Raw genomic sequence first — 19,781 nt, 5'->3', positions numbered from 1 at the left:
AGGCCCCTTGTGGGTGGGACCATCTCTGGGCTGGTAGTCTTGGTTCTATAAGAGAGCAGGCTGAGCAAGCCAGGGGAAGCAAACCAGTAAAGAACGTCCCTCCTTGGCCTCTGCATTAGCTCCTGCTCCCTGACCTGCTTGAGTTCCAGTCCTGACTTCCTTGGTAATGAACAGCAGTGTGGAAGTGTAAGCCGAATAAACCCTTTCCTCCCCAACTTGCTTCTTGTTCATGATGTTTGTGCAGGAATAGAAACCCTGACTAAGAAAAGTGGTTTGAATGAAAATGGCCCCCATAAGTCAATAGAGAGTAGCACCAACAGATGGTGTGGCCTTGTTAGAGTAGATATGGCCTTGTTGCATGAAGTGTGTAACTGGGGGTGGGCTTGAAGTTTTAGAAGCTCAAGCCAGTATCCCTTTATCTTCCTGCTGCCTGCCAATTCAGAGGTAGAATTCTCAGCTAGCTTTCCAGCACCATGTCTGCCCGCACACTCCCATGTTCCCTGCCATGACAACAATGGACTAAATCTCTGATTGTATAAGCCACCCTCAATTAAATGTTTTCCTTTATAAGAGTTGCCATGGTCATTGTGTCACTTCATGGCACTAGAAACCCTAACTGAGACTCCCCAAATGGCTTTTAGTCACAGTATTTATCACAAGAGAAGCTAGGGCAAGAACAGTTAAGGAAGACACCTAATGTCAGCCTCTGGCTTCTAACTGTATAGTTAGAAAAATGCACATGGCCTTCTAAACATAGACACAGATACAGGCACACACACACACACACACACACTCACACTCACACACACACACACACACACAGAGAAAGAGAGAGAGAGAGAGAGAGAGAAAGGCAGGAGGGAGAGAGGGAGGGAGGGAAGAGAAGGGGGGATAAACATGTACCATGCACATTCCAGAAAGTCTTGTCTGGTATTGACATGGACTTGGGCCTCTGTAAGGGTCTTTTGTTTACTCAAAACAAGACAGAGAACTTAGACTGACATCAATGTCACATTATCACAGTGTGAACAGAAAACTCCTCAAACTCAAGTAAAGGTGGTGGCTCTCTTGTTTGGGGAATGTAGGAGATGCTGACAGCTTCCCTTGCCTCATCCCCAATGTCAATTTCAAGAGAATCCCTCTCATGGACAGGAGCTGTCAATGACTAGATAAGGAACTAGAGCTTTGGCAGATCATCTGAGCTGGGTCCTTTCTTTGGAGGCCAATGATTTACACTTGATGCAAGATGAGGTGCCAAGGATGATGTGAGTAAAATTAGATCATGGAGGGAAGGTCGGGTACTGATGGAATAGCACAAACTCCTAGAGATCCAAAGCCTAGACCACTCCTGTGCAAGGGACAGGTGAAGAGTGGACCCTCTGGGTGGTAGCCTTGATTGGGCACCCCACCCCACCCCACCCCAGCTGCTTGCAATGCCACCTGCTGTGAGCTCTGCTTCTCCCCTCCTAACTCTGCATTTTTCTAAGTTTTAAAACTTGTCTAGTGGAATGCAATTGAATAGCAACTGATGATTCTATTGTGTATTCAAAATCCCAACAAGATACGGCATATTCCCATCTTCTAGAAGTTTCTCCCACCTTTTCCCACAGTCCTTGTTTTCCATTGGCAGCCACAGTAGCACAATCGTTTACCCTATCATTGAGCTTTATGTAAAGGAAAGTGCCTTTGTGTCTTCTTTTGTACAGGTACCTTTGAGGTAGCTTCTGTCTACTTCTACTGTCTCTGTTTCTTTCTTCATCTTGGAAACAATTAGGGGGACTCATCAGAACCCATCATCTCCCACCCCTTGGGGACTCAAGCAGGAGTCATGTCACTTCCATGATGCCCTTCCTGATGTCAGCACCCTATCTCAGTGCCTTGTAGGTGGTGTTATAGTTTGTATATGCGTGGCCCAGGGAGTGGCACTATTAGAAGGTGTGGCCCTGTTGGAGTAGGCATGGCCTTGTTGGAGTGGGTTTGGCACTGTGGGTGTGGGCTTTAAGACCCTCATCCTAGCTGCCTGGAAGTCAGTATTTTGCTATCAGCCTTCAGATTAAGATGTACAACTCTCAGCTCCTTCTGTACCATGTCTGCCTGTATGCTGCCATGCTCCTGCCTTGATGATAGTTGGACTGAACCTCTGAACATGTAAGCCAGCCCTGATTCAATGCTGTCCTTATAAGAGTTGCCTTGGTCATGGTATCTCTTCACAGCAGTAAAACCCTAAGAAGACAGTGTGTTCCAGAGGATGATGTGCAAGAGTAATGGAAGGCTGGAGAGGTTCAGAAAGCAACACCTCAGAGGATCTGCCGTATCCAAGTTGAAAGGCTCAGGTTCTGGACCTACACTACCTTCTCAAGATCATGCTGCTGTGCCTTCATATGGGGATCAGAATGGGGGGAAGCTGGAAGATTCTAATAGGGTTCCTGACACTAAAACATACGCATGGGGTATACCAGGTTAAAGGGGCAGAGAGACAGGAGTCAGCTGTATAGCAGAACTTAGCAAGCTGCTTTATCCCATCCCTAAAAGGAAACTAATTTTCACTGTTTACAGGGACCTTAGTAAGCAATGGACAGGCACTGTTCTAAGTGCTTTGCATAAAGCTTTTATTGTAGTTTTCACAATTCCAACAAAATAATAATAATAATAATGAGTGATGGGGGACAGGGAAGTGTAGAACCTGTAGCCAGGGGCAATGTTGCACCTTCATCCAGGTTCTTGACTTTTTGCTACTGGCTTTTTCAGGTAAGAAGAATCTTGAAGCATGACACAAATCTGGGTAGGTTTTAGCAGGGCATGGGTTACCTAGGAAATGTATCCACTGATCAGGACATAATATTCTCTACCTTAGAATATGCTTAACAATCAGAGGTTCTTTTAAGTAACAAGGGAAGAGGAAAAAAAATCAGCAATGAGATTTGTAGCCAAGCAAGCAATCAACTGGAACAAATCTTTCCTCACAAATGGGGTTTATCCTTAGGGAGAATAGTCCATGTGCTGAAGAGCCACATTAAGGATTAATCAGAGACAGAGTGTTCCTCCCGAGTGGCATGCAGTGCACTTACTTCGTATTCGAATTTAAAAAAAAAAAAAAAGGATCAGGTTTTGCTAAAATGCAGATGACAATTGTGGCCTGTGACATGACAGAGGGAGTGGCATTTTCCAGTACATTCCCTCTAATGATTTCAGGCACTGCATGGGGGAACAGGAAGTTGGTACCTTAGAGTTTAAAGTCTATCACATACAATGGACCTTTCAAAGAGCCTGATTGGTGCTGGAGGTGTCCTGCTTTCTTCTCCTCTCCTCCTCTCCTCCCCTTCTCTTCTTTCTCTGTTGAGAAAAAGAAATCTCCTGAATCTGGCCTCAAACTTGTCAAGTAACTGAAGATGACCTCTTTTGAACTTCTGATCCTTCTACGTTCATCTGGCTAATGCTGGGATTACAAGCAGGAACCATCACACTCAGGTTACTGGATACTGGATGAGATTGAGTTTAGGATTTTTTGTATGCTAGGCAAGCATTCTCCCAGCTAGGCTACATCTCCAGCCTGTCTTGTTTTGTTAATGGGGATGTTCTTACCTGCCCCAGGCTCCAAGTCTTTATATACACAAGGAATTCTTATTCAGAGTGACAGACCATTTAGATTCTGCCATTAGACTTTGGGAATCATGTATGCTTGCAAATTCCCTTCAGTGCATTACTGTATATTTAGAAGTCTTTCCCACTTCTTTATATTCTTTGGATCTAACATTCTAAAAAAAAAAAAAAAACAAAAAAAAAACAAAAAACTCAGTCTCTTTGCTTATTCAGTGAGGATAACAAATTCAATAGAACTCCTCAGGGAGTAAATGATGTGATGTAAATATTCTTCAGCAAATGGCTGGAGTGTCTGAAACCTTCAGCTTACCTTCAACACTTCTTAGTCTTCTCCCTTAGCACTTCTGTTCATGTGAACTCAGAATGGGATCCTTAATTCATCTTCTCTTTGCTAAAGCCCACAAACCTGCCTTCTGGGGATCTGGGAGAGGTCCTGATAACTTCCTGCCTCTTTCAGCATCCTACTTCTTTGCAATTCTCTGCAATAAACACATTTCCTATAAAATTCTTAACAATAGATTTCTCATAGTCATAAGTCTGCTATTTATTATGGGTAATGATAAATCAAATATAGGAAAGTAGCCCCCAGTTCCTTTCAGAGGCTGGGTATTATTTTAAACATTAGATTTCTGGAACATAGATGATAATTAATAATTGCTTATCCAATAAATGAATGAGGGTATTTTTTTTTACATTTATATCTGCCAGGCAAAGTGTTCCAGTACCATCATCCTCTCAACTGACAGATGAGGAAAGAGTTTCTGGAAGGTTGAGTGAATTCCAAGTGAAGAATATCAAAGATCTAACATCTAAGACCTGGCCTATGCGTGTCCAGACCCTTTCATGGCTTCAGAACACTGCCCACTCCCTGCATCTTGTGAGTCCATAGAAAAGTCTGTTCTTGGGAGTTTGCCTTGGTGTCATTTATTTACAGATCCCAGCCTGCAGGTTGAATCTGAATTCATGATGCACTCTCTGGTCTTTCATGACTTGTGCTCCTGGAATTTCATTAGGCTGACCTGTAATTGTTGTGGTAAGTGTTTACGCATCTATAAATTATTATTAGGTAAGTGAGGCAAGGTCAACCTTTATCTTTCGAGGCACTGGAAACAAACCCCGGAGATTTCCCAGCAGACAGAGGGGCTGGGATCTGATTAATTATGGACTGTGTTGGTGTCATATTGACAACACTATTTCTTGCTGTTAATTTTGAAGTCCCAGTTGGGTCATCCTTCCTGAGCATGAAAAATTATCGCCCTTCTACTGATTGTTCGCAAGTGATTCAATTTTAAATCACTAATGACTATTGATAGCTGATCTTTTTCCTCGGGTCGCAGAAGCTAAACTTTATTTTACCACACTTCTTGTTACTAGGTTGAACAAGGTCTTTATTGCCAACTCAAGGACATTCTGTACTAATTGTTTAAAAAATGCCATAACTATATTCTTAAAACTTCTAAGTAGAAAGTAAGTAGTATAACTACATACCCACTATGTGTTTGACAGTTTTACTTATTGTGTTATCTAATATAACAATCTGTGAATCATTATCTTCTCCTCCTCTTCCTCCTCTTCTTTTTCATTGCTAAGGATTGGATACAGTTCATGTTCTATCATTGAGGTAGAGCTCTGGTCATTTTTTATCTACCTGTCATCTATCTATTTGTCTATTTGTCTATCTGTCTATCTATCTATCTATCTATCTATCTATCTATCTATCTATCTTTCTATATACAGGGGAAATCCTGCTAATTAAGGTATTAGTCTACCATGCCCAGATAGCTCCTCTAAGCTCAGCACAAAATGGAGAACTCCCTATACCAGCAAGTCTTCCTCTTCTCTGACCATGTCTGGAGAACCAGAATCTCCCTGGGGAAGGTTAAGTAGTCCTTGGCAGACCAGCAAGTTCAGCTCCCTCTTTTCCTGATAAGAACCAGCACAGGAAGTACCTGGGATTCCTGGAATGTTCCTCCATACAAATGAGGCATTCACAGTACTTTAAACTCTACCCAATGTTTTTCATTTAACCTGAAAACTCCTTTGCCACTCTCCAAAGTTCAAATATAGCCCTTTTCCACACTGAGTAAAGGTATTCACACAAGCTAAGATCATCTACGAGAGCTGTTTTGTTGATTTTTAAAGAAGGCCTTTGTCTAGAAGAGCTGTAACACTAAGATCCTCCGAGAAGGTCTTCTCTCTCTGTCTGCTGGAACTTGCTTCCAGCTGGACCAGGATCCTGCAGACCCCATCCATTCCTGACTCTGCTTCATTCTTCCAGCCTGGTGTGGAGCAGTGTTTGGACACTCCAAGAGGGAGGAAATGAAGGACTTTGAACCTCTGTCTATCTGCCTGTCTATCCACTCATCCATCTGTATGTATGTATGTATGTATGTATGTATGTATGTATGTATGTATGTTTCTATCTATCTATCTATCTATCTATCTATCTATCTATCTATCTATCTATCTATCTATCTATCATCTATCTATCTGTGTTATTTAAAGTTTGAGTCAGAGTTCCACTAGGTTATTCAAGTAGCCCTCAAACTCCTCTGTAGCTTAGGCTTACCTTGGACTTGTGACCTTCTGCCTACAACTCTGGAATTATAGGTTAAACTGCCACCATCAGTGGCTGGTGAGGTAGTATTACTATTCTTAGTAGCTTAGGTAGCTGACATATAGTAGGATGTTAGGTTTCTTCAGAGAAATAGAACCAATTGGATAAGGGGAAGGATAGATAGAAGACAAATAAGTAGGGGATAGAAACAAATCTCTGTTTCTTATAGAATACTCATAGAAACTAATTTATGGTGGGAAAATTCATACATGTGAATGAGATCAAGAAATCCCATAGTTTTTGCAAACCAGCAGCATGGAGGCTTCATGGTATAATTTCCCCAAAACCTATAAATCCTAGGATGAAGGAGGCAGTGTTTTAATCCCCAAACTGAGTCTGAAGGCCTAAGGGCCTTCCTTCATCTGGAGGCATGCCAGTATACTGCAGAGGTAACACCACTGTTCCTAGGCCCCTGTCTGTTTGCATATGTGCAACCAACCCACATGAAAACCACGTTGGTTTAATACCCATCCTGGCAAAGCTTACTTGGCTTATAAACAAACCCCAGTCAACCACCACCCAAGCCTGACCTCCTTACCAAGGATGGTTCACTAGGAAGCATTTTATGAAACCAATGTAAACATCACTTGAAAAGAGTCAATCTATTTCATGAAATAATTATACCAAAGTTTTATTTTAGCCTGTTTAGTTCTTTGGTCAGAATATACCCTTGGTCAGAAATGCCTTGCTTCCCAGGCTCTGGGGTCAGTTTTATCGAAAAGTTACAGTGAACAATTTCTGGCCTGAGCTGATCCATGCTGTATTTCATGAGATGTTTCCTTAATGTTGCCTGGTTCTAGACTACATCCTACATCTTCACTTCCGCTAAGTTATCTGTGGTTTCACTTTCCTTTAGTCATATGAGGTCCACTGTAGTTCTGGAATAGTCACACGTGCATGCCTCTAACACCAGAGGTGTTAGGTGTCTTCCTCAGCAGCTCTTCACCTTAGTTTGTGATACTTGGTCTGACACACAACCTGGAGGTCATCTACACAGCTAGGCTGGCTGAATAGGAAGCTCTAGGAATCAATCCACCTCTCAGTACAGGTGTTACCAAGGCATGCTGTCCTCTTGATGTAGGTACAATGAATCCAAACTCAGCAGCCACTTCACCAATTAAGCCATTTCTCCAAGAAGTTGAAAAGTCTTTTGCTCTTTTTGCCCAAATGGACAATATGAGAACCTTCAAAGACCCTTTGGTACATGAAGGGCAGAGTCATAGATGGGGAAACTGAGATACAGATGATTTGAGTTACTCTAGAACTCATCTCTAAAACACTGGAGGCAGACCTCTGGGAGCCTGTTCACTTCCAGAATGTTCCCTTGCTCCTTCTTCTTTTGGTACTCTTCTGTTTTGAGATGCATGGCTTTCACAGTTATGAGAGAAGTTTAATGCAATTTTGATTCTGAGTTAAGTATAACCCCCCCCTTTCCCTGTCTTTCATAAAAGCCTGAAGCATTCAGGTGTGTGAATCTTCATCCCAGAGTAACCTCTGCTCCTCACGTCAATGACAGTGCCTCACATCTCAGAGGTCGGGACAATCAGAGCAACGAGCCCAGGATGTATTGAACTGCAGCTTGTTGGTAATTATTTCTCCCCCTCTCCAGCAAACACCTATTAGTTGGTTCAAGGTTTGCATTTGCAGAGGACTCTGTGCTTTGCATATAATTCTGATCACCTCTTTGCCCGGGGTCTAAACCTGAGAGCTGCAATCAAACCTATCACCACTCCCAGATTCTTCTACTCTCCTAAACTTCCACCCTACCAATCAATCACCAGCAGCATCTTTCTGCCCTTCATGAGACCTTCCTAATGCTCTCTGCCTCCATTGCCTTTAGTTTACCCTTGCTGCATTTCTGCATTTGCTTCCTCCATTTGCTCACCTGCCATATTCTCTCAGCACCCTGCCTGACAGACAGCCACCGTCAGTGCCCCATCTAATCCATTGTCTTCAGCATAGCTAGCAAACTTTTTGAAAATGCAAATGGCCTACTTTCAGCATAGGAAGTCATGGCAATTTGTTGTTGTGGCAGAAGCTGCGTGAAGAAGTGATCAGAGCCCATTGCTCTGTGATCAGGACTTGTGTCTGCATTGCTCCAGGACTGAATTGAGTACAAACTAATGGAGAGCAAAAATTGTATGGTGTTGTAAATCTTTAACACAAAAAGCCCAGTCAAAAAATTCACAGCTCAAATAATTGGTATACAAAATACACGCCTAGACTGGGCAGCTCTACCACTACATTACTCTATTCCCATCTATTAGATCCCAAATAACTTGCGATTTCTCCAAGCCACGTGCTCTAGCTCCATCTTCCTTCCACCTCATCCTCCTCTGTCTTCCTCTTCTGTTATCCCCTTCCCCCTCTCCCCTCCCCTTCTCTCCCAAACTTTTCCACTCCACCTTCCCTCTTACTGCCCAATCATCAACGTTAGCCTTTATTTGAAAAGTTAAGGTGAAGAGAAGGTTCATAAGGCACCTGTATACATGATTCACTCCTAGTCTGTGGCCCCTTCCAGGAGAGTAGAATTAGCATCAAAATACAAGATCAAGGCTATCCACAACATATGGAATTTACACCCATGGTCTTAGCAATGTACATAGCTTCTATAAGCCTGATGCAAAGGTTTAATTGTCAATGAAGAACAGCTAAGGAAGAGCCCTGAGATCACAGAGGAAGACAGGGATACCTGCTTCTAGTTCTGAACTAAAGGAAAATTGCTGGATAAACACCCATCATGGCCCCAAATGTTCAAGGCTCAGCAAGTCAGATGCATGTGGATGATAGAATAGTAGTGGTGATGTTAGTTTTGCTAGATCAATGTGATGGACAGAAAGACAGCCATGAGTTTCACTGAGGTCTAACTTAATACCTAGATATGTGTGAGCCCCTAACCAAGACCATTCCACATCACTATTCCTTTCCTTGCTATATTCCTAGGAGCTTGCTTAATCTCTTGATGAGTCTCAGGATTTCTAGGTTCTCTGGGGGAAGAATGAGGGAGGAAAAAGAAGGGTCTGCCTCTTCTATCCTGCCCATCTTGGCTGTTGGCTTTTTATTGGTCAATCAAAAACCAAGTGGGGACAGGGACCTTCAGTGTTTGGATGCAGTTTCCTGATTTGGGGGGCCAAGTTAAGACAAAGCATTAGAACCAGTTTCTAACAGATAACTAGGAAGAAAAACACTGTCCCTGAATTCAATCCTCATAGCTGGAAAAAACCTAAATGTTAAATCAAGCTGAAGAACACTTCTGTGATAGAGAAAAATGGTCCGGGTGGTTGGATGGTGGTGGTGGTGGGGAGGGAGGGTGGTATAGTTTCTTGAATTGGATGGGCCTGAGATTGAATCTCAGTTCTGTCCTATATTATCTGTATGAAGCAAATTATTTAACTGTGTCAGTTCCATAGGCTACAGAATGGGCAATACCAACTTCATGTGAAGAAAAATAAACAGAGTGGGTATAAAGACAGTAGCACATAATAGGTGGGCCATGCAAAGAACTTACTAACATTCTCTTACCAAGACTTCCCCCAGCAGCCTCCTTCCCCACTTCCCACCTAGGGCTCATGGTCCATCGAACTCAGAAGCCACAGTTCACCCTGCTTGATGTCTGGTCCTTACTACCTGACTTTTCCTTGTATGGTTCATTATTCTCCCTTGTTCTCCTTTCTTCTAAAGAGGGGAGAGGAGTTTCACATCTTTGGCTGTGTGTGAGCTCTTGACATATGTTAATGTTGGCAAAATCAGCCTGGAATAGACAGGGAACTCTTCCTAACATGGGCCTGGAGGCAACAAATAAATTACTTTACAGGGATGGTTCTGTCTGCTTCAAGTTAAAACTTAACAAAGAAAACCATCTGCTTCTGTCTTTGATGGCCTGGAAGCTGTAGGCACTATTGCCTCTGGGTCAGAACTCTGCCTGTTCTGCCAGGGAAGAAGCCACTATCAAAGGTACCATGTGCCTGGCACTGTGCAAGACCTCTAACTCAAGTATTGCAGACGAGGAACAGAAGTTTAGCAAGCTTAATTAACTCATCCAAACTTATGTACAAAATAGATGGTCAAAGTCAAATTTGAAGGCAAATCTGCTAGACTCCCTTGCCTGTGTTAACTGCTCATCTTCATGACCATCCTTAGCCTCTAAAAAGACAGGGACAGTATGCCCATTTTTGTCGAGAGAAAGCATTTGGGACACTTGCTTTTGTTGTACCATGAATGGTTAATAGCAAAATAGAGATAGGGTACCAAATGAAAGCCTCTTTGTGCTTATCAGTGAATAGAAAGCTACAATTTCCCCATCCTGAAAAAGCTGGGGTTTATTGTGGGATCCAGTATCTTGGGATTTCTTTAGTAATGAAGATGGACCATATGTTCTATCCTGGACCACTAGATAGAATGTCACTATGAGTGTCTACTGTGGGCTTCTGTCCAGGGTATTCAGATTCATCTTTGAGCTTTGCTGTCTCTTCTTCTAACACAATGTGGTAGGTTGTGAACACATGTCCACAAAAATTCCTCCCAACCCTAATTTATGTGACATTGCATTTTCTCTCTTCAAAATATGGAGTTTCTTTATTCCTTGAGTCTGTATTTAAGCTAGTTGATGGGCTCTTGGGAAATATGTTGTAATAGCTAGGGGACATAACTCAGTAGCAGAGCGCTTGACCAACAAGCACAAGATCCTAGGTTCAATGCCTAGGACTGGGGAGAGAAATCCCACAATTCTGTTTTTATTTGATGTCCCACTGAGAACATTTAGGGTCCGTGAGATGGTTCAATGGGTAAAGGTACTTGGTGGCCAGACCTGGCAATTTGAGTTCAATTTCTGAAACCCTTGTAAAGTGGAACGAGAGAACTGACTCTGCCAGGTTGTCCTCTGACTTCCACACACACGCTGTGGCCTGTATAGCATTACCCACTACACCCCCACCCTACTACCCCTCCTCCTCCTACTAAACATATTTTATAAAAATGAGATGTGACTGAAGGACTTGAAAACTGCTTGTCCAATGATGCTCACCACCATCTTACACTCTTGAGCTCTTTTTGAGCCCCCCACGAGAGACCATACAGAGCCAAGATGAGCAGTCCCAGCCAGAGCTCCCTTAGACTCACCAAATATGCAACCTCCAGGAATTCAAGTCTCCAGGAATGCCCTACGACATCCGAGAGAATGCGACTCAGCGAAGAGGTCAGCTGATCACAGGGATCTGTGTCAGTCACATCCAAACTCCAGTCTAGATGACCCACATTTTGTTGCTTGGAAATATTAAAATTTGGGATTTTTTTTTCCTTAAGAAAATGAACTAGAATACTGGAGTGGAATGGCAGAAGGAGACTGGGGTGCTTTTGCTTCGGAATCCTCCTTGTCTTTGGAACTTGGATGTCAGAATATATCATTTTCTCTACATGGAAGAATAGTCATAAAAATAATCCGGGAGAATCTGGGTCAGAGGAGGAGGTGAGACTGATTGCCGAATTTCCCAAGTTCTGCATCTGAACTCTAGGTTCTGGGAACAAAGGCCAGATCATAAGACGTTTGATGTCCTGGCTACATCCTGAAGGTGTTTCTGATCCTTCCAAGATTTTGTATGTTCTGATCGAGGAACTAAAGCTACTCTATGTTGTTATCATGATTTTAGTGAGCATCCATCAAAACCTACAGAGATGTATACTAAAAAGGATAAATATTGCTTTATCTGAATTATTATTTTTATTTTTATTTATTTTTACTTACTCACTTTACATCTTTCCCACTGCCCCACCCTCTCAGTCACCCCCCTCATGTAATCCCCCCAATCGTCCCCTCCCCTTCTCCTCTGACCGATAACCAAAGAACATACACAGGCTGGACCTAAGCCTCCTTGCACATATGTAGTAGGTGTGCAGCTTGGTGTTCATGTGAGTCTTGAACTGGCTATCCCAAAAGCTGTTGCCTGTATATGGGGTATGTTCTTCTAGATTATTCTTTAATAAAAGCACTTGAACAAACAGTTTTGTAGAGATGGGACGTGAATTAGAATGATATCTGGACCCTCAAGCTCCCATGATATAAACCATTATTAGTCTGAGTATATTTTGTCTTAAATAATTCACTAAGAAAAAAATTATATGACTTTAATTCTTAATGAGTGTTTCAGCTAAAGACATTGTCTTGTGAAAGAAGTAGAGAGAGGTAAGTTTAGAAAAACTAATTCTAGAAATATAAAATAGGTTGAAAAAAAAGATCCTCATATAATTCACCACATGTGTCCATGTTTTAATAGAAAATTCACCTAACAAACCAGTAATGGTAGGACCTTCAGCTGCAAGGGAAGAAAATATAACTGATAGGAGCATAGAGAAGACAGACAGTACAGTGACCCTGTAAAGATTCTAAAGCCGAGATCATAGAACGCATTCAACAAACGATTTCAAAGGTACCTAGAGCAAGGAACAAAGAGAAAGCCACTGAAAAGGTGTGGAAGATGTAATGGAGAATGAAGTAGAATTTTAGAAGTACTGAAATAGCAGCTTACAATAAGCTCACTAGCAGAATGGAGATAGTGGGAGAAAGAGGAAACTTAAATACAGAAGGTGATGATTATGCAAGAAGAACCATAGAGAGCAATGAGACCAAAAGCAAAAGGAAGCATGGAGCGTCCTCTAGGATTACAATCTAAACCAAATGTTGGTGTGGCTGAAGTCCAAGAAGAAGAAGAAGAGAAAGAAGGTGAGCCTGAAAAACTACTCAAATGATAATACAAATAACCTGCCAAAGATGATACACAAAGTATAGAAAATCAAGATGCCATGTGACCTCAAAGAAGAATAAATTCAAAGAGTTCCCTGAACATGACAATTATGCCTATAGCCCTAGCACTTGGAATATTGAAGCAGGAGGATTATTGCCTATGTTACAGAGTGAATATTTGTCTTATTTAATAAATAGGAAGAAAGAAAGAGAGAGAGAGAGAGAGAGAGAGAGAGAGAGAGAGAGAGAGAGGAAGGAAGAAGTACTTATTCCCAAAGCATATCATATTCAGACTTCTGGAAACTGAAGAAAAACAATAAAATCTTAAAAACAGGTAGGTAGTAAAACAAATTGAATGGGAGAGGACTCCTCATTTGTAACGAAAGTTCAGAGAAAGTAACACAATAGTTTTCAAATACTCTCCTTTTCCTTCCCATACACACACACACACACACACACACACACACACACCCTATATAAATACCTATACACATACATATGTGTGCATGAACATACACACACACACAAATTTTATATTCATACTAGACAAATATTTTTAAACAATTTCTATTTTATTAGTCCTAACCCTTTACTGCAAATTAGAATCATCAGGTAGCTTTTACAAAACTTGCAAGCTGGAGCCTCTCTCAGTCTAAAAGTTTCAGATGTTTCGGTGATAGATCCAACTTTTACCATGGTTTGAAAGCTTTCCAGGGTGAACTTTATTGGCCGTTCCTTGTTCGATGCATGCTTGCTGATCCCCTTTCTTACACAGTAACTGGTTAGTGATTCCAGAACGGGTATAGGTCAGTCTCTCTCTCTCTCTCTTTTCCTGGAGAAAGAGACTTATGCATAAGAAAACTGTGACTCAGAATAGGTTAAAACAGCTTCTCAACTTGCAGGCAGAGGAGGTAACACTATCTTACTCCAGGGCAAAAGCAAAACAAACACCGTTTCTAAATGGGAACAAATATCATTCCCAAGTTAGGTAAGGGAATAGAACAAGGCTGAAAGAGGGCATGGTGAGGGGGCTCAGGCCTTCTAATGAAACTTAGACATTTTCCTCAAGGTGACATATGCAGCAATGATCTGGTGACAGCTACAATGAAGGTAGCAATCTCAAGTGTCCTTGTAGCCCAGTCTGACCCAAACTCACTATGTAGTGAAGGATGACTTGAACTTCTGATCTTCGTGGCTCCATTTCTTTAGTACTTGGGAGTATAGACATGTGCCACTATGCATGGTTTATATGCCAATGGAGATAAAACCCAGGCTTCCTGCATGGTAGGCAAGCCATCTACAAACTGAGCTATCTTTCCAGCCCCACCCTTATGCACTTCTGCATCTGCCAATCCCAGTATAAAATAAGTCAAGATCCTCATGGGCTTAAATTAATCAGTACCCGAGTCTCTAAGGCAGAATTTTTTGAAGAGATCTGATATATGAATGATATATGTTCACAGATGATCACGTAATCCTGACTCTGGCTCTGCTAATGTCTCCCACCCATCTCACAAGAACTAACCGTGGTGACAGTAAAAACAGTCTCTAGCCCCTCCTGTCACTCTGTCTGCTCAGCACAGGATCTGGCACTGAGTAGGAGACCCAGCGATGCTCCTGAATTGAAATGCACACATCCTCTTGGTGCTTCTTCCCAGCTGCCGCTGAGCAGATGGTAAAATTCCTCTCCAGGTGTTTCTTGACCTAACAGGTGTACACTTAGAAGGCCTTCCCCCCTTTGCCGAGCGTCTGCGTGTCTGATTTATTATTAACAAGACGTGGTGAGTTCAGACCAGCCCTGAAACACAGGCAGAGACGGGAGGAAAAGGATAGCAGCACCTTAGAGGATGTGTTAAAGCAAATGCAGTCCTCTCGTCAGGGAGGATGGAGGCCTTAATGTATGAGGTATCAGGCCTGTGAGGGGACTTTGGCAAAAAGGAACTCCTCTTTCTCCTCCACCTCTCTTCCTTCCTCCATCCCTCCCTTCTTGTCTTCTCTCCTTTCTTTCTCTTTCTTTCTCTCTTCCCTTCCTCCTTTTATTCTTTCTTTGTTTCCTCCCTCTCTTTTTTCCTCCTTCCCTCCTCTCTTAGTCCCAAGCTGTGGATTCGGAACTGTTAAGAGGTTTTACTTTTCTTTCAGATACACAATTTCTATCCCCTAATGTTCTGCTCCCTCTCCCACCTGCTGGCCTGATGTAAATGTTGTTTGAGCTCCTGTCTCATGCTAGGCCCCATGTTAATGGATGAGAAGGATGAATAGGTTTATAATGCATACTCGAAGCCTTCAAGGCATTCGCAATATGGCAGGAGACAGGAAATGAATAGCTATAATAAAACAACAAGATGAATCGGTATGGGAGGTCACAGGGAGGAACCAGAGATCACTTCTAGCTGTGGGGAAGAAGAGGTGAGCTTGAACTTGAACTGGAGTTGAAGGAGAGTCTGGATTAAACTAATAGGGGTCTTTAAGAATGCTGATTTTATTTGGCAGATCTGATGTGATGGGATTCCTGATTCTCAGGTGATCAGCTGTGTTTACTTAACAAAATGACTCTACCTCTCTGTACCTTGGTGTTCTTCTCTGTAAAAAAAATGAACAAAATATTCAGCTATTGTTCTCTCACCAACACGATGGGTCTGTCCAACCCTAGCTTGTCTCCCTTATGTTGTCATAGCTCCCTCTGAAAGCAGATGTCTATTGATAACATCTACTGCCGATTTCACCATCCTCTCGCAAAACAAACTTTCTAAACAAGTGGTCCATATTTGCCTCTCTGTCTTCTCCTTATTCTACATAGGTTGTATCCAACCAGGCTGTCGCCTTCATTAACCGGCTGTGGCTACTAATGACCCAGAATCTAAGAGCCAGTTACTCATTCAAGTCTTGAGTCACTTAGAAGCCCATCAACCCTTTCTCCTCTTCCTGTTCCTTCCAGGCTCTCATTTAACCCTGCTTCTCCTCCCAGCTGCCAGGCTGTGCCTTCTCAGCTGATGGCTGTATTCAGGTCTGTTCCTCAGTCAGTATCCAGAATGAGCCTTTCATACTGCCCCATGTTGTGGTATGCCACTACATACCATGCCATGTTATCCTTCTGTCCCCAGAATGAAAGCTGAAGTCTCATCACGCCTCTCCTCTCTCCCTCCTCTACCAAGACTTGATCTGCTGTCATCCTCTGCTTGCTCTGACCCAACCATGCTGGCTCTTCTTAGGTGAACCTCAAACTTACCAGGTATGCCCTCTCTTCAAAGTCTCAGCATTTTAAAAATAACATCTAATAGGCATCTTTGTTTTATTTTGTAGATGTGTGTGTTTGCCTGCATGTATGTCTGTGCATCTCACAGTGAGCCAAAGAGACCATTGAATCCCTTTGAATGGGAGTTACAGACAGTTGTCAGCCATCATATTGGGACTGGGACCTGGACTCTTCTCTCCTGCAAGAACAAATGCATTCAACTGTTGGGCCATCTCACCATCCCCAAGTTTTAGCATTTTTTAAACAGCCTAGGACCCTTATCTAGAAATCTTCAAGATCTAGTCTATAGTTCTCTTGTGCTGCCATAGCACAAATGCCACTTAAACAAATAGAAATTCATTTATCACAGTATGTAGGTGTGTGTGTATGTGTGTGTGGTTCAAGTAGGTGGGGGGGGGAGGGGAGGGTTTCAAGGTCAAGAATTGGCAAGGTTTGGTCATTGGTTATAGCTTCCTTCCTACTTTGTAAATGACTACTGACTTACCTTCATTTTACAACTTCTCCATGTAAATACACAGATTTTTTTTCCTCCTTCTTATCTCTGTAAACTCTCTAAGTAGGGCTCACTTTTATACTCCCATTTAATCCTAGTTACATCCTATTCTGTTTTCTCCCCTAACTTGCATAAACTAGAGTTACCTGGGAAGAGGGACAACTTCAACAAAGAAAATGCCTCCATCCTATTGCCTATAGACAAGTCTATAGCATCTTTTCTTGATTGATGATTGATATGGAATGCTCCATCTTGCTTTGGGCAGTACTTCCATGCTAATATACTTACTTATGTACTTACATACTTATTGACACTGCTTACACTGCTTAGGCAATGCCTGGAACATGAAAGTGTTCAACAGCATTATAACTATTTATTATAAGAGTATGGCAAACAAAAGGCTCTTTGAGGGAGGGATCTCTGTAAATGAGAGACCAATTTCATAGACATGGGAAGCTTATCTTACCTTTGGGGAAAGCAAAGGGAAGCGGGTTCCATGGTCTTTGGAGAGCTTTGCTAAGTTATCCCAGGAGGCAGCTGATTGTCACCTTTGAGGTGACAGTTACTGAGTGGCAGTTACAGAGTATTCTCAGGCAGGAGAATGTCATAGTCTGAACTGGATTCAGGTCAATTAACCTGTGCTGAGGGACTTGCACAAGGTAAATCTTGAGGCAGATAGTACTGAGAAGAAAATTTCAAGTGGGTCAATTTATCCAATTGAGATTTCAGTATTAGACAATTTGTGACCTTCTAACTCTGACTTTTATATAGGAGTATATTTCAATAATTTATTCTCACTTAGAAACAATGATTTTTGGTCCTTTTGTATATAATTATCCCAATTACTAAAGAACTTTTTGAGAAATCTAAATTAGAAGATTTCCTCATTTCTCTTGTTCTCTTGCCCTCTTGTAGTAATGTTGTTTGTATTATTGCTGTGAGATCTCAGAATGATCCCTCTCTATGAACTTTTGCATACTCCCAAAACTTCAGTGGTTTCTCTTTCTCTCAGAGAGAAGTTCAACTTGTTCATTGCAGGAAGAGTAAAACGTTTAAATGAATCTTTATTAAAATCTTTGACATGAGAGAATGGGGGGGGGGGCTGTGCCTTTCTTGAGGCCCATGCTGATTTGCATAGGGATATTTCTGTGCAGAGGAGAGGGTGGAGTGCATAATGTCTCCATTATATAGTAGTGTGACTTTCTTAGGTCTGTAGAGTTGACCTGGCATAATGAGCTTCTCGTTGATCCCTTTGTCAGTTGATGATCAGGCCCCTGTCCTGTCCATTAAAACCTCTTCATTTCATTGTAACCTCCTTTATATCAGGAACCTGTGAGGGCTGTGGGAAGCCACATACGCCATTACAAGATGGCGCTGGCTACCGCTGGCCACCACCCATAAGTTTGGGTAAACAACCAATGTGCACATGTGCAGTAGAGTTTTTTGCCTAGTCACTGCCTGGCCCGAGGCATGTTAATGAGGTACTGAAAGCAAAACCAATCGGGTATAGACACGCCTATCCTAGGCCTATATAAGCAGCACTGGTTTTCGGGCTCGGGGTCTTTTGCCTTCTCAATCAAGCTCTCCAAATAAACGTGTGCAGAAGAATCCTGTTGTGCCATCCTTCTTGCTGGCGAGTCAGGCGTCTACAGAGGGCAAACTGGTCCCAGCAACGCTGGTGACCACTGTGTCAAATACATTCACCTTGATTGATCTCTCTGGCTTTCAAATTCTATACACTTGTATCATGTGACCATTGCTTTTATTAAGTAGATGCTGAACCCACATTTGGTCTTGCTTGACCACAGTTTTGTCTGAGCACAACTTAGAATTTCCTGGAAAGCTTGGTCAACATGCAGATTCCTAGCCTTGACTGAGGACCCTCCATATGAAAACCTTAATTCTATTTCTTTTTTTTAATTTAAAACATTTTTATTAGATATTTTCTTCATTTACATTTCAAATGCATCACCAAAGCCCCCTATACCCTCCCCTTGCCCTGATCCCAAACCCACCCACTCCAGCTTCCTGGCCTTGGCATTCCCCTGTAATGGGACACATAATCTTTGCAAGAACAAGGGCCTCTCCTCTCTTTGATGGCCAACTAGGCCACCCTCCGCTACATATACAAATAGAGACACAGCTCTGGGGGTGGGGGGGGGTACTGGTTAGTTCATATTGTTGTTCTTCCTATAGGGTTGCAGACCCCTTTAGCTCCTTGGGTACTTTCTCTAGCTCCTTCATTGGGGGCCCTGTGTTCTATCCTATAGATGACTGTGAGGATCCACTTCTGTATTTAGCAGGCACTGGCAAAGCCTCACAGGAGACAGCTATACCAGGGTCCTTTCAGCAAAATCTTGCTGGCATATGCAATAGTGTCTGTGTTTGGTGGCTGATTATGGAATGGACCCCCGAGTAGGGAGGTCTCTGGATGGTCCTTCCTTTCATCTTAGCTCTAAACTTTGTCTCTGCAATTCCTTCCATAGATATTTTATTCCCTATTCTAGGGAGGAATGAAGTATCTATGGGTTTGTCTTCCTTCTTGATTTTCTTGTGTTTTAGAAGTTGTATCTTGGGTATTCTAGGTTTCTGAGCTAATTTTCACTTATCAGTGAGTGCATATCAAGTGACTTCTTTTGTGATTGGGTTACCTCACTCATGATGATATACTCCAGATACATCCATTTGCCCAAGTATTTCATAAATCCATTGTTTTTAATAGCTGAGTAGTACTAAATTGTGTAAATGTACCAAATTTCTGTATCCATTCCTCTGTTGAGGGACAACTGGGTTCTTTCCAGCTTCTAGCTATTATAAATAGGGCTGCTATGAACATAGTGGAGCATGCATCCTTATTACCAGTTGGAACAACATCTGGGTCTATGCCTAGGAGAGGTATTGCTAGATCTACCTGGAGTACTATGTCCAGTTTTCTGAGGAACTGCCAGACTGATTTACAGAGTGGTTGTACAAGCTTGCAATCCCACTAGCAATGGAGGAGTGTTCCTCTTTCTCCACATCCTCACCAGCATCTGCTGTCACCTGAATTTTTGATCCTAGCCATTCTGACTGGTGTGAGGTG

General features: G+C 42.3%; 1 long non-coding RNA gene across 1 annotated transcript in view; it reads right to left on the bottom strand.

Moving 5' to 3' along the window:
- The window catches only part of LOC110300656, a 32,608-nt gene extending 15,348 nt beyond the window's left edge, over nucleotides 1–17,260 (bottom strand). The window contains exon 1 of the long non-coding RNA XR_002378595.1: nucleotides 17,166–17,260. This is a non-coding gene — a long non-coding RNA (uncharacterized LOC110300656). The remainder of the gene's footprint in view (nucleotides 1–17,165) is intronic.
- Between the last annotated feature and the right edge of the window lie 2,521 nt (nucleotides 17,261–19,781).

This window comes from Mus caroli, chromosome 8 (assembly GCF_900094665.2).
Source record: "Mus caroli chromosome 8, CAROLI_EIJ_v1.1, whole genome shotgun sequence".
Lineage (NCBI taxonomy): Eukaryota > Metazoa > Chordata > Mammalia > Rodentia > Muridae > Mus > Mus caroli.
The sequence above is the reverse complement of the archived record's forward strand: the minus strand, read 5'-3'. Positions and strand labels throughout refer to the sequence as shown.